We start from the raw sequence: 13,670 nt of genomic DNA on the forward strand, positions 1-13,670 counted from the left end.
CGTGGGGTGTTGGGAAATCGAGTACCGAGACAGAGATACCAGGCCTCCATCATTCTAAACCAAGGTACGGAGCTGATTAGACCCTAAGAGAAATCTTGGATAGATTCTTGGCAAAGAAACTAAACAGATACTTACTTCTTCCCTCGTACTAAGACCATATCATGCTTTTACAGTATTATTTTATAATACTCTTCTTGCTGTGCGCATTATACTTTACAACCAGTACTACGATTGTAGCAGTTCATTTCTTCTGCATGAGAAAGAAGACTATTCAATAAATACTTTTATTGAAAACGCCCATCTCTCTATTTCTCTGCACCTCTGATGAAATGAAGCATGCGCGATTGACTGAGTAAAATATCTATCTATTGTTTCCACGACTCTGAAGATACGTTTTATCTTGGGGAAACAAAGTTGTCATGTTTATGCGGTTGTCAGAAACGAATCCCTTCTTGTTTTTCGAGAACGTTTCTAGTGAACTCTGAGGTAGCTGGCACTCACAATTAGGTCGAATATATTCAATAGAGACCTAGTTGACTTAAGTCCTATGTCACTTCTATAGGATATATTATTCCAATGCGCAGAGCCTAAACGGAATATAGGAACTACTCTACACTTCTTTGCCCAAATACCTCATTAGCCCTGCCTTCTTCCTGATGGCAGAGATCTAAAGCTAGCAAGCAATTCTCGAAACAATCAATCTAGTCTTCCCACTCAATAGGCGAATCATCTGACATCATTAAAAAAGGTGGAGGTGTAACTATAGATGACTTGACACTCATTTTCCTCTGTTGTGGGCAGGTGTACTAAACAATATACTATTCATCATTTTTAAATTGCAATACAAAATGTTTCAAAAGCAAAGAGTCAACATGTAAAAGTATGAGCATTGCTGAGCAGAATGGAACAAGACATGCTCGAAAAGTGTGTGAGTTCATGAAAATTGACAATCAGGAACATGCTACAAAAGCAAATAGTCAAATGGGAAAGTTGTGGATGTCACTGACCAGAATGAAACAAGACACGCTTGAAATGTGTGCATGTCACATGAAATTCAATAAGCAGGAACAGTGAGCGTATCATTGACTCATTACCAAGTTAAAGACACCCCTAGAAGAGTGTGTGCATCATTAAACAATCCTCCTTTCTCAACCGGAAGCATTTTCCTGAACTTGCACTGCCTTCATACGAAGGTTATGGCACTAGCCAACGAATCAAGCGGACAAAGCCACATCTCCAATTCGATGTTGCCCAGAATCCCAAGAACACATCGGAGGAGACAGGCAAAAACACACCACATGAAAAGTAGACGATTAATTTAAAAATATCAACTCCTCAACGGAACACACGGACTTAACCATGGCAGAAGTAACCGGCTGGTCCCTGTGCACACAGTCGCAGGGAAAACATGTTTGTTTCATCTCCCTAGCAGTGAAGACAATTAGTAGTGCTTAACAATCTCACCTTGGCACTCATCGCAAACAATGCCCTTACATTTTCCTTTTCTGACCTGTAGACTCTGGGAGGCTTCCTCTTACCGCAGTCCTGCCTCATACCTCAATGTTACCTCAACCTAGTAGTATTGCTGCAACCGATCCCTGCCCTCACCAACATGGGTTCGTGGTTGGGGTAAACTTCTCAATTCTCACTCCAGATGCCTGGCATGTTCAACACAAATTGTCACCTATAATTGTAAGGATCTATGGGTATCTCTTATCTCATAAGTAGTTTATTCATTTAGAGAGAAACCATTCACCACAGAGGTGCCAGGCGCAGCTAGCCACCAACTGTCAAACCCTGAAAACAGATAACTGATGACAACACAGAACTCCTGGCCATCATAAAGGAATCTGAAGCTCCAGCCAAGCTGGATCTGCCTAAGTAAACTACAACAAAGGGTAAAAGCAAAATGTCTGGGGAAAGACCACCCCAAGAATGACAGTTTTAACACATTTTGTCCCATACATTGTTGAACTCGGATTATAAAATAATTATGAAATTGTTGGCAAATAGATATAACAGGATGGCATCTAAAATGATACATACTGATCAGAATGGTTTTATTGCTGGATGTGAATTATTAACAAACACACATTTTTGAGTGGAATCTCTTGATTTTTATTCTGTTAATCAAATCCCGGCAACTGTATTTTTTTATTGGATTCCAAGAAGGCCTTCAACTTCATGGCCTTGGTGATGCTTTTTAGTATCCCAGAGAGATTTAGGTTTCTCTCCCACTTCACAAGGCTCATACAGAGAATGATTGAATAAACAAAGGCAAACGTAATTATTGATACACCTGAGAGTTCAATGAGAGATAAGAAAGGGTGCCCTTTGTCTCTGGTCTTTTTCAACTTCTTTATTGAGCCTCTGATTATTGTCATTTGAAACTACAGGATGATTTGATCACCTCTACCACAGATGGACACAATAAAGCTCTATGTGGATTATATAGTATTATCTACTAGAAAGATAATAGAAGAGAGAGTTTTTAAGATTGTGTTTGGGTTTCAAGCACTAGGAAACCAAAAAATGAACAAAAATAAAACGTAAATTATTTTGAGTAATATTGAGACATATGTTTTATTGCCAAATTGCAAGGTTGGGCATATAATCAAGCTAAATGCTATCTGAGGACCAGCTACACATGTTGAGCTGAGGAAGATGGTAATTCTTCCTTTGTTTAACTTTTTGTTCTTAGCTATATCTTGTGTGTTAAATGCTACCTTTTTGAAGGAAACTGATGTATATTCGCAGTTTGAAAGAATATTATTATACTTATGTTGCACAATATGCATTTATATTTTGAACAATGCCTGTATCATATCTTATTTTTAAGAATGACCTGATGAATATGATTTTAAAACAAAATAGTATAATTGAGATATTTAGATTCACTAAATCCCCCTGGAAAGTTAATATAAAATTATACTGTATTTTTGTAAACGCATACATATGACAACACGCTTGTCCAATTTGGAGTTTGGTCAAAGGGAAAGTATTGATCAAACCATTTTATTAAAATGGAGGACAAAGAATTTTTCAAAACAGGTAGATTTTATCATAGGATGTAGGTCGAAAACCTGTCCCGAAATAATGGTACATTACAGGAGATAATTGCTCCTTCCAGTGCTTGTAATATTTTAATTGTGATATACATATGCTATTAAAGAGTAAGTATCTGGTTGCCAATCCTATTGAAACTTTAGTCTCAAAGCAGCCAAGCGACTGAAAATAATATCTTGTTAGAAGTAAAGGGACGGATAAATTTCAAAAAGCTGCAAACAAACGGAAGCAAGAAGAAGGATTTGTGTTGTCTAGAGAAGTTTGGGATAAGCTCAATAATCTGAATGTTTCAGTGCTGAGAGATGCTAATTGGTTATCTATTGAACCCTACACTTCATACGTAAGATTAGTCCATGTTTGTCTGGCTAATGATTTAGTTGCAAATCAATAAAAGTAGCAAATTGGCCCCACATAATATGGCGCTATGTAGCTCTACGTGATTTCTTGGGTTCAGTCTTTCAGTATTTAGGGGAGAATCTGTGAATACAGATTGTTCCCAGCTCCTCTCTGATGCTATTAGGCTACAACACTACATTAAGAGTGACCCTAAACATAAATAAATACATTATATCTCAATACCTGTGGGTAGAGCTCTACCCTTGCAAAGGTGGAAGTCACAATCAATCCCATTTAGCAGGGAGTGGATTGGGAAAATGAAGGATGTAAGAGTGTGAGAAAGTGCTCTCTTTTCCATGATCACCCTCACTTTTTTGCTAAAATGTTGATGTACTTTGACAGAGTGTGCCCTTGGTTCCTGCCAATCAGGTACCCAGGGCCCATGTTCTTCCCCTAAAACTGCATTGAGACAAAACTGAATTGGCACTCTTTAGCCACAGTTCAGCCCTTTGTAAATGGTACCACAGGTACCAAGGGCACTGTGGCCAGGGAAGGACTCTAAGGGCTGCAGCACTTATTGTACCACCCTTAGAGGTCATGTACACTTACACCTGCACACTGCCCTTGCAGGCTGTGTGTTTTGGTACAGAACAAAGTGAAGAGTCGACATGGCATACATGTGTTGTATTTGTATATGTAAATGTGTTGTATTTGTATAGCGCGAACAGTAACCCGTAAGCATCCCGGCGCTTGTACTCCTACCACAAGGGAACCCCTCCTGGCTTTTCCTTGTGAGGTGTCCTCTCCTGGGCATCCCATGGTGAAACCAGGCATCCCTTGTGTATCGGGGGCCGTTGTGGAGACTAAGCAAGCTATTGCCCAGAGTTGCAGCGTGGGGCCCATGCTTAGATTCGGCACTGAGGCGAGAATATCCGGTCAGAGGAATTTAAGCCCAATCCCGCCGAGGCGGGAATCGAACCCTGGTCCCTGGCCAGCGCTCTGCATCAAGGTCTGCCGCTCTAACCATTGAGCCACACTTCTCCACTTACATCCCTGTGTGCCATGCCTACAACCCACAGCCCTGGCATAGGTCATCCACCCCTCTAGCTGGGTGCACTGTGGAGAGGCTACAGGGGAATGAACCCAGTACCCCCTACAGTGTCTAAGCCATTTTTTAGAAATTGTAAGTACAGCAGAGTATATGGTGCTTGGAGTCCTTCATTAAGAACTCCACAGCACCCTAATGGCTTTACTGAAAACTGGAAAGTTTGATATTAAACTTCTCAGCACATTAAGCCCATACGGGTGCCAGTGTGGGATTTAATGAAAAATGCACTCAGAAGGCATCTTAGAGATGCCCCCTGAAAAATTACCTACCATAGTGTCCAGGCTGAGTGGCTGCTCACCAGCTGCCACCACCAGACATGTTTCGGGACGCCTACTGATCTTGGGTAATGAACCAATGCACATCCTGGGTTGAGATGTCAAGCCTCCTCCCTCAGGATGAGCTGAGTCAACAAAGGTCTTTGTTGCTTCCAGCAACTGTCCCCCACCAGCTCTGACCCCCACTTTGGGCAGTAGAATCAGCAGGAAACCCAAGTAGTGTGGCTCACTGATTAGAGGCGGCAGACCCGAGAGCAGAGGACGGCCCGGGACCAGGGTTCGATTCCCGGCGCGGCAGGTTTCTGGACCAGGGTCAGCGGACTCGATAATTCTCTCGTCTCGGTGCCCACTCTGATCAGCGATCACACTCGGCAACTCTGGGCATTAGCTTGCCTCATCTTCACTAACGGCCCCACCAGACCGCCGGGGATGCCTGGTCCCACCCTGGAGATACCCATTAAGGGACCATCTCTCAGGGAAGCCAGGAAGGGTTTCACAGCGGTCGAAGCGCCTTGGGACCCTCCGGGTAAGTAGTGCGCTATATAAATGCCTATACATACATACATACATACATACATACAAGTGAGGAACGAAGGTGTGCACACCTTTGCCAACCCAATCCCTCCGGATCGGGTTGGCGAGTTGAAACACAACTTTCAGTCCAAGCCATCTTTCAGAAAGGGAGACCCAGCCAACCAGAATGAGACATATGTCACTCTCCAACTGGAGGGTGGCATAATAGTGGGTGTACCCAACCCACGGAAGGGACCCATTGGTCCCAACCTTTACCTACTTTTAAAGCCCCCTAATTCTACTATTTAGGGGCAACCCTGAACCTTGCCTCCTCAGACAAGAACCAACAAGTAGACGAGAAGAAAAAGGACTGAAGAAGCTGTGCTGAAACTCAAAGACTTTGTCTCCAGTGAGCACCAAATGTTCTCACCAACAGATTCTGGCCCCAGCCAAAACTGTGAGTTTGCACCACTCTGCACCCAATGCCAACAGCCCACGTTCAAGTGCCCAATACCACAAGGAGGTTTACCCGGTGATCCTGACCTGAGATCTGGTGATCTCTTACCTGCCTTGACCCTCCAAATGATGCATGCAGTCTCTTTCTGGCAGGCCCCCACAACCGCGACCAGAGCTCGTAAGAAAACGAGACGCCTAAAGACACCTCTGCACCGGACGTCCCACTGCTTTGCATGGTCCAACAACTGTGTCTCAGCAGCCTCAGGAATCTCAACTTACCCCTACAACTGGTGGTCACCTCAAGAAGATCTTTGTCCCTGAGCCTGCAGTCTTTGTTGCAACCGGAGAATCCTGATTGAAAACAGCAGGGCACTGGACACCAAAACAGCACCTTGCACCACGCCGCCCCTGCGCTGCTGCATGTGGACTTTGGGTGCTAACTCAGATCCCCCTTTGCCCTGAGCAGTAGGAGCTTTGCTCCCACAACCTTGTGGCCTGCTCGTGAGCAGCCACCAACCGGAGGGACCCTATCCTCCATTGGATAACATTGGGCCTCATCGCTCTGCACCCGGTTGCCCTTGTTCCGCTGGGGGTGCTTTGAGACTGCATCCTTTACCCTGGAGAACCCTGGTTCTAACTCCAGAATACCAGCTCCCAAACACAAGTACTTACCTTGAAACCAATTACCACATTTCTTCCCAATGGACTGCATTGACTGCTTTCTTGTGAAAATTGTTCCAAGTATGGAGTTGGTTTTGAATGAGAACTTGAAGAAATGCAAATATATAAAAACTGCTTTACTTACGTTTTCTTTAGGAAATATCCCAGTGCGATATCTAGACATATCACACTGAGTAGAAAAAGAAATCCATAAAGTAATTTGAAAAGTAATCAAAAGTATCTAACAGTAATTTCCTCTGAGTTGAGAGTATTTACACACATGTAACAAAGTCATTTTCATTCAGCTTTCTTGTATTGTTCAACTTGCCTAGAAAGGTATAATTTACATTTACATGTACCAGGCTTGCTTGGTTCTAGAAAATAAATCTAACAAAATATTATTTTTATACAAGCAAATTGGTCTGAGTTCAGTCTTTGAGTGTGTGACATCATTGACTGTCTGAATGTGTACAAGAAATGCTTAACACTACCCTCTGATAAAACCTTATTGCTCGCTCACATTACCACAAATGGAGAGTAAGGTGCTATCTACCTTTACCTCAGCCTACCTTTAGGGTTCCACTGGACTCTGTGCACACTATACCTCCTTTTAGTATAGTATATACAGAGCCAACTTCCTACAAAGAGCAAAGGAGTTATTGTATGCCTCTTACTGTGCAGGTACCACACGGTTAAATAAAATGTGGGACCAATTCATGGCTGATTAGTGGCCTAGGTGGCAGGCTTCAATGGAATGGGGTCATATATATTGTCATGTTTAATGGTAACAGGAAAGATCATGAATTTGGCTCATTCAAAGCGGAGCAAAACTATTTAAATGTTGCAGCATTATGGGGAAGATTATATTATTAAAGTCATGCTTAAATAGGTTTTTAAAGGCATAAAGGGTTTATTATAATCAGTGGATGGTGCAATATGTTAATTGGAGGAATTAGATCTATCGCTGTGTAGATCATTAAGTGGCGTTATTTATTTATATGACTGTTTGGAATTATTTATATTTATATATTATTTATATTATATTTATTTTGGCATTGTCTATTAAGTCTATTTGTGCTAAAATATGGAATTCCACTATAAGAAATAAATCTAAAAAATACAAAATATTTTTTATATATCAATTATAATTTTTGTTGTAGCTTGCATTTAAGGTAGATGTGATGTTTTTAGTATGTTATATATTGGTCATATTTTTCTTATCTTATGTAAAGGTTGGCTCATGCCTTTAATATGTTATGTCTGTCTTTACTCTATAGATGTACATGAAATTGTTGGTTTTAATTAATTGAAGATTCATATGTGTATTAGTCTTGAAGAAGGTGGAATTATTAAGTCAACTCCACAAAAACGTGTCAACAAAATATTGAGACGCAATCTAGGGGTTTCTTTATCTGATAGTAAATTAAAAATTATAGGCTTTCAGTGATACATAAAGTAGATGTGAATATATTTCAAGACAGATTGACTTGTCTTAGAAGGATCTTACTTGTTTCTTTATACGTATTATATGTTAACTCATATATTTATATTTTTCACACAGATTGCAGGATTAAAACAAAATATAATTCTCTATGCTTTCATTCTATTCTGTCTTGACATTGTTTTAAGTACAGGTTTTTGTACATGAGTGTTGTGAGAGTGACTGGTGTGGAGTGCTATTGTTTGAGAGCTTTAATGGTTAATTAGGGGAGCACTTATAAATGTGGGCATTTTACTTCAGCAACAGGAAAAAATTCAGCAAAAATTAGAAAAAGACAACTAATGTTAAGATTTGTCCAAAATTCAGTAAAAAGCTTTACAACGATATCTCTAAAAAGTGATGAAGACTTAAGAATGATGATAAAAATAACATTGTAAATACTCCAATAATGTTGACAATTGCCGAGTGTAACCCAGTCAGTTAAACCTAGTAATTTTGGTTAAAAAGTAAGGTAAGGTGAGCTGTGCTAGAAGTTGAAACAATGACTGGAAACTATATTTTGATTTTTATTTCATTTTTTTTGGTTATGTTATTGGTGTTTTTATAGTGCACTAATCACCTGTGAGGTTATCCTGGTGCTTTTTAGTGAGTGTTTGAGGCAACCTGAGGGCTATCTTGAAAGGCAAGGTGTTCAGCTTCTTCTGAAAATCAAGGGGGGAGTAGGCTATGATGTGCTGTAGGAGGTTGTTCCAGGCTTATGGGCCAGATACAAAAAATTGTGCTGAACCCTGCTCTGCTTCTGTGTATGCATCGGGTGTGTGCTATTGAGAGCACAGCAAAGTGGTGGTTTCTAAAAGGGTGATGGAAATGAATGCAGTTGTTCAGGTAGTCAACGTCAGTGTTGTGGAGATCTTGGAAGGTGTGGTTGAGAAATTTAAATGTGCACATTTGTATGTAAGGAGCCAATGGAGTTTCCTAAAGAGTAGTGTGGTATGCGCTTGGCGTGGGAGGATGAGGACTATTCTGGCTTCTGAGTTCTGGACGATCTGCAGTCTTCTTATGAGCTGTTTGATAATCCCTGTGTACAGGGTGTTTTTCATTGTCTAGTCTGCCAGTGATGAGGGTGTTGGTGATCATTTTCATGGTGTTGTCTGGTAGCCACTTGAATATTTTCTTGGCATCATTAATGTGTTAAAGCGGTCCAAGACCACTGTGTTGCCTTAAGCAGTCATGTCCAGTTTGGTGTCTATGATGACTGGGGGGTTGAACGCATCTTGGGGGAGCATTGTCACCTGAGCCGACCGGCAGCCTGTTTGTGTGGTTCCCCGTCGCCGCAGACCAGCGCGGCAGCCTGAGCGGGAACTACACATCCCAGCAGTCTCTGGGGCGTCGCCTTCTCCCGTCACCGGACTTCCGCTCCAGGAGGCGCTTAAAGCCCAGCTGTCCCCCCGGCAGAGCGGGGGTTGAACGCATCTTGGGGGAGCATTGTCACCTGAGCCGACCGGCAGCCTGTTTGTGTGGTTCCCCGTCGCCGCAGACCAGCGCGGCAGCCTGAGCGGGAACTACACATCCCAGCAGTCTCTGGGGCGTCGCCTTCTCCCGTCACCGGACTTCAGCGCCAGGAGGCGCTTAAAGCCCAGCTGTCCCCCCGGCAGAGCGGGGGTTGAACGCATCTTGGGGGAGCATTGTCACCTGAGCCGACCGGCAGCCTGTTTGTGTGGTTCCCCGTCGCCGCAGACCAGCGCGGCAGCCTGAGCGGGAACTACACATCCCAGCAGTCTCTGGGGCGTCGCCTTCTCCCGTCACCGGACTTCCGCGCCAGGAGGCGCTTAAAGCCCAGCTGTCCCCCCGGCAGAGCGGGGGTTGAACGCATCTTGGGGGAGCATTGTCACCTGAGCCGACCGGCAGCCTGTTTGTGTGGTTCCCCGTCGCCGCAGACCAGCGCGGCAGCCTGAGCGGGAACTACACATCCCAGCAGTCTCTGGGGCGTCGCCTTCTCCCGTCACCGGACTTCCGCGCCAGGAGGCGCTTAAAGCCCAGCTGTCCCCCCGGCAGAGCGGGGGTTGAACGCATCTTGGGGGAGCATTGTCACCTGAGCCGACCGGCAGCCTGTTTGTGTGGTTCCCCGTCGCCGCAGACCAGCGCGGCAGCCTGAGCGGGAACTACACATCCCAGCAGTCTCTGGGGCGTCGCCTTCTCCCGTCACCGGACTTCCGCGCCAGGAGGCGCTTAAAGCCCAGCTGTCCCACCCGCCTCGCGGGAGCGCGCGGGGCCGCGCCGGGCTAAGCCCGGGCAAAGGGCGGGCCCTCTTTGGCCCTCAGAGGCCGGAAGAGGTCGGGTCGGGCCACGGATCCTGGCTCCATGGACTAAGAAGTACAAGTAAGACTCTGTTTCCCTCATTGCTATATACTGCACTATTGAAGAGTAACTGTTGCTCGAGACTGTGTTAAGATAGTTGCCCTGCTACCCGCTAATATGCCAACCATCATCATGGACCCATCTACGTCGGGCCTACGCACATTGGACAACTTTGTGCTTAAAAAAGTCACACAAATTAACAATGAACGCAGGGCCTCACTGGGTAGTAAAAATCTTCCACCCTGTATGGATATTACATCTAATGAGTCCACAGAAGCGCCAGAATGCAACTTAGCACAGGCTGCATACAGTATTGAGGCCCCCAGTGTAGTTGCACAGGTACAGGTGCACTCTGAGAACCCAGTGAATCCAGTGGAACTGCTTGTCACTTCAGAGGAGGACTCAGTAGCAGAAGAAACACCGGAGGTCTCTTCTACACAAAGACCAGTGAGGAAATGCAGAAAGACCCAGGGGAGGCGTGGGGGAAAGTCTGTAAAACCTAAAACTCACGTCAACCAACCTAATAACTCTAGGGACACTAATGTTAATAGTGCAAGCATTCAGGTGATGGAAGAATCCAATAAAGAGGGCTGTAGTAACGAAAGAAGTGTGTCCTTGTCTGACACCAAGTTAGAAGAATTAATAAATACAATAGTAGGTAAACTGGAGGCTAAAATTGTACATTTAATTACTCCAATAATGTCCAAACTGGACATAATAGCCTCAGAGGTGGAAAGACTGGGTAGTTTGGTGGCGGGATATATGACCCCAGCACCAGTCCCAGCACCAGCCGTGATATCACCTACAACCATTCCTGGCGGGAGTGTGAAGGAGCACTTGCCCAGGGGTCAGAGTACACAGCAGAAGAGGCAGTCCAACCAAGAAACCGTGGCTGTTACTGTAGCCGCGGTTTCTATGGCTCCTGTGACTCAGCCGATCCATCAGGCCCCTGCCCCGGCCCCCCTGGGCAATTGCCCAGCGGCCCCTCAGAGGGCTAGACTTAGGAACGTAAATCTCCCCCCTGAATGCGTCCCATTTGTGGTTGTGCTGACTAATGTCCCGCGTTATGAGGAAATTGCAGCACAACCTCATGGAGAATCACACGACTCACTAAAAAACAAAACGGTGGCATGGCTAAATAAAAACTGTGGCTTCCCATCTCACTACTATGATCAAATTATATCCACTGTAAGAGTAAATTGGGTTGGACCTTCAAGGAAATCAACTACGGGGGACTGTGTAATCGTTAATTTTCAGCACCCACAACACGTTGCTACAGTCTTGTTACGCGCATCCTCACTGGTTTACAACACAAACAGTGTCTGTGTGCGACCCCTGGGTTATTTCTATGCGCCTGACCAAAACTTACCTAAAAACCCCCCTAATTCTTTCCGTGGGTACAGACCTATATCACAAATTCAGACACCAAATTCGGCAACACCATACATGTATAACAATGACACTAGGGGGTTACCTGGGTGGCAAACGCCAGCAGGAAACGCCAATGGCTGGCGGATACCACCTGCAAATTATAATGCCGAGAACCTGAACAACAGAGGGTACAATATTCCTACACACAACCGATTTGATATGCTTTCAGGGCTGGATGCCTGCGACTGACTGAGGGCCTTGGAGGGTCAGGAATACGACCAGTTGCCTGTAGCACAAACGTTAGAGGTGATTCCATCAATTACACCAAAAAATAATGTTTTATGTTGGAATGTGGCGGGCTTAGAGAACAAAATGCAGGATGATAATTGGTTAGCCTATATTAGAGGCTTCCAAATCATTTGTTTACAAGAGACCTGGTCAGTGAAATGTGATATTCATATGGATGGCTACAAGGCATATTTTGTACCTGCTATACCAGTAACCCGGGGTAGATCAAAGGGGGGTATGGTAATGTTTATATCGGTAGCACTGAAATGCACAACTGTAAGTAGGCCTTCAAATAATCATGGCATACAAGGTCTAGTTTTATCGGCGGGTAACTGCAAGGTTGGTCTGATCAACTTTTATAACTCTACTAATAATGTTACTAGTTATGCCCATTCTCTAAGTGAGTATATAGGCACTTCAATGAGGGATTGTTCACACAACTTGTTGATAATGGGTGATTTCAACACTCATTTATGTAGTGATCCCCTAGACAAAAGCCTCCTGGAACTGTATTGTCCCAGAATTAACGGGCTACATTTAGAACATACTGTGGAAGGGACACTCTTTAATAATCTACTAAATGAACACGGTCTCACGATTGCAATGAGTCTATGTGATCCCTCAAAGCGCTTTTGCACCCCTACCTTTAAAGGGCACGGGAAGGGGACATTTATTGATTACATGTTGCTAACTGCACCCATGCAAGTGTTTGTGCGTTCATTCTCTATAGATTGCAATCCACTCAGTGATCATAATCCCCTGACTATACATCTAGGGGGCCCCTGGGTGGAAAGAGAAGGACGTAATTTAAGTCGGGGTAGGGTTACAGCTACGGACGGTAGACGTCGTTTAAAATGGTCTATGTGTACCCCGGCCCTCATATACCAGAATATTCAAACTAACTGCAGTGAAATCATTGCCAGATGCACCCAAGTTGATTCAGACCCAGCCCAGGTTCTATCAGATTTCAAAACCTTAACTGATAACATAGCTATTTCAATGACAGAACCCCAAAAATATAGAGGTAAGGAGGGCCCAAGGTGGTTCAATAAGGATTGCTCCAAAGCAGCCCGTGATCTCAAAGCAGCCTTACTGCTAAAACCTCGCAACAAGGAATTAGTTCAGAGATCACGTAAAGAATATAAAACAGCCATTGTATCAAGAAAGGAGGCACTGAGGAATGAGGCCTGGGCCGAGATCCTGGAACCACAAACACTGAAAAACAGTGCTAAATTCTGGGCGGTGATAAAGAAACCCTTCCTGGTGAAAGATCCAGGGGAAGGGTTAGAATGTGTCATCTCAAAAGAGGATTGGGTTGCTCATTTTAAACAATTGTATGGGGGGGGGAGATATTAATGTGGTACCGTATGAATGCACTGTTGGGGGTCCTTGCATGAATGTTAGTATAGGAGAGGTCGTGATGGGTATCGAGGGGCTTACAGCGGGCAAATCACCTGGCCCGGATGGGATACCCCCGGATCTCTTCAAATCTGATCCTAATTTTTGGGCACCGATTGTCGCGGCAGTTATTAATGCAGCCTCAAGGGCAGGGTGCCCGACGTCATGGGGTCTCTCCACAATTGTGCCCATATTTAAAAAGGGGGACAGGGACAGCCCCCTTTGTTACAGGCCTATCTCCCTGATTAATTCTGTGGCCAAACTGGTGGGGAGAATAGTTTTGCGGCGATTAATTGAGTGGACACGGGACAAAAACATCATGTCCATCGCCCAATACGGCTTCTGTAATGGCCGCTCGACTACAACACAATGCCTGAATCTCTTCTTATTACTAAGTAAA

This window comes from Lissotriton vulgaris, chromosome 11 (assembly GCF_964263255.1).
Source record: "Lissotriton vulgaris chromosome 11, aLisVul1.2, whole genome shotgun sequence".
Taxonomy (NCBI): Eukaryota; Metazoa; Chordata; class Amphibia; order Caudata; family Salamandridae; genus Lissotriton; species Lissotriton vulgaris.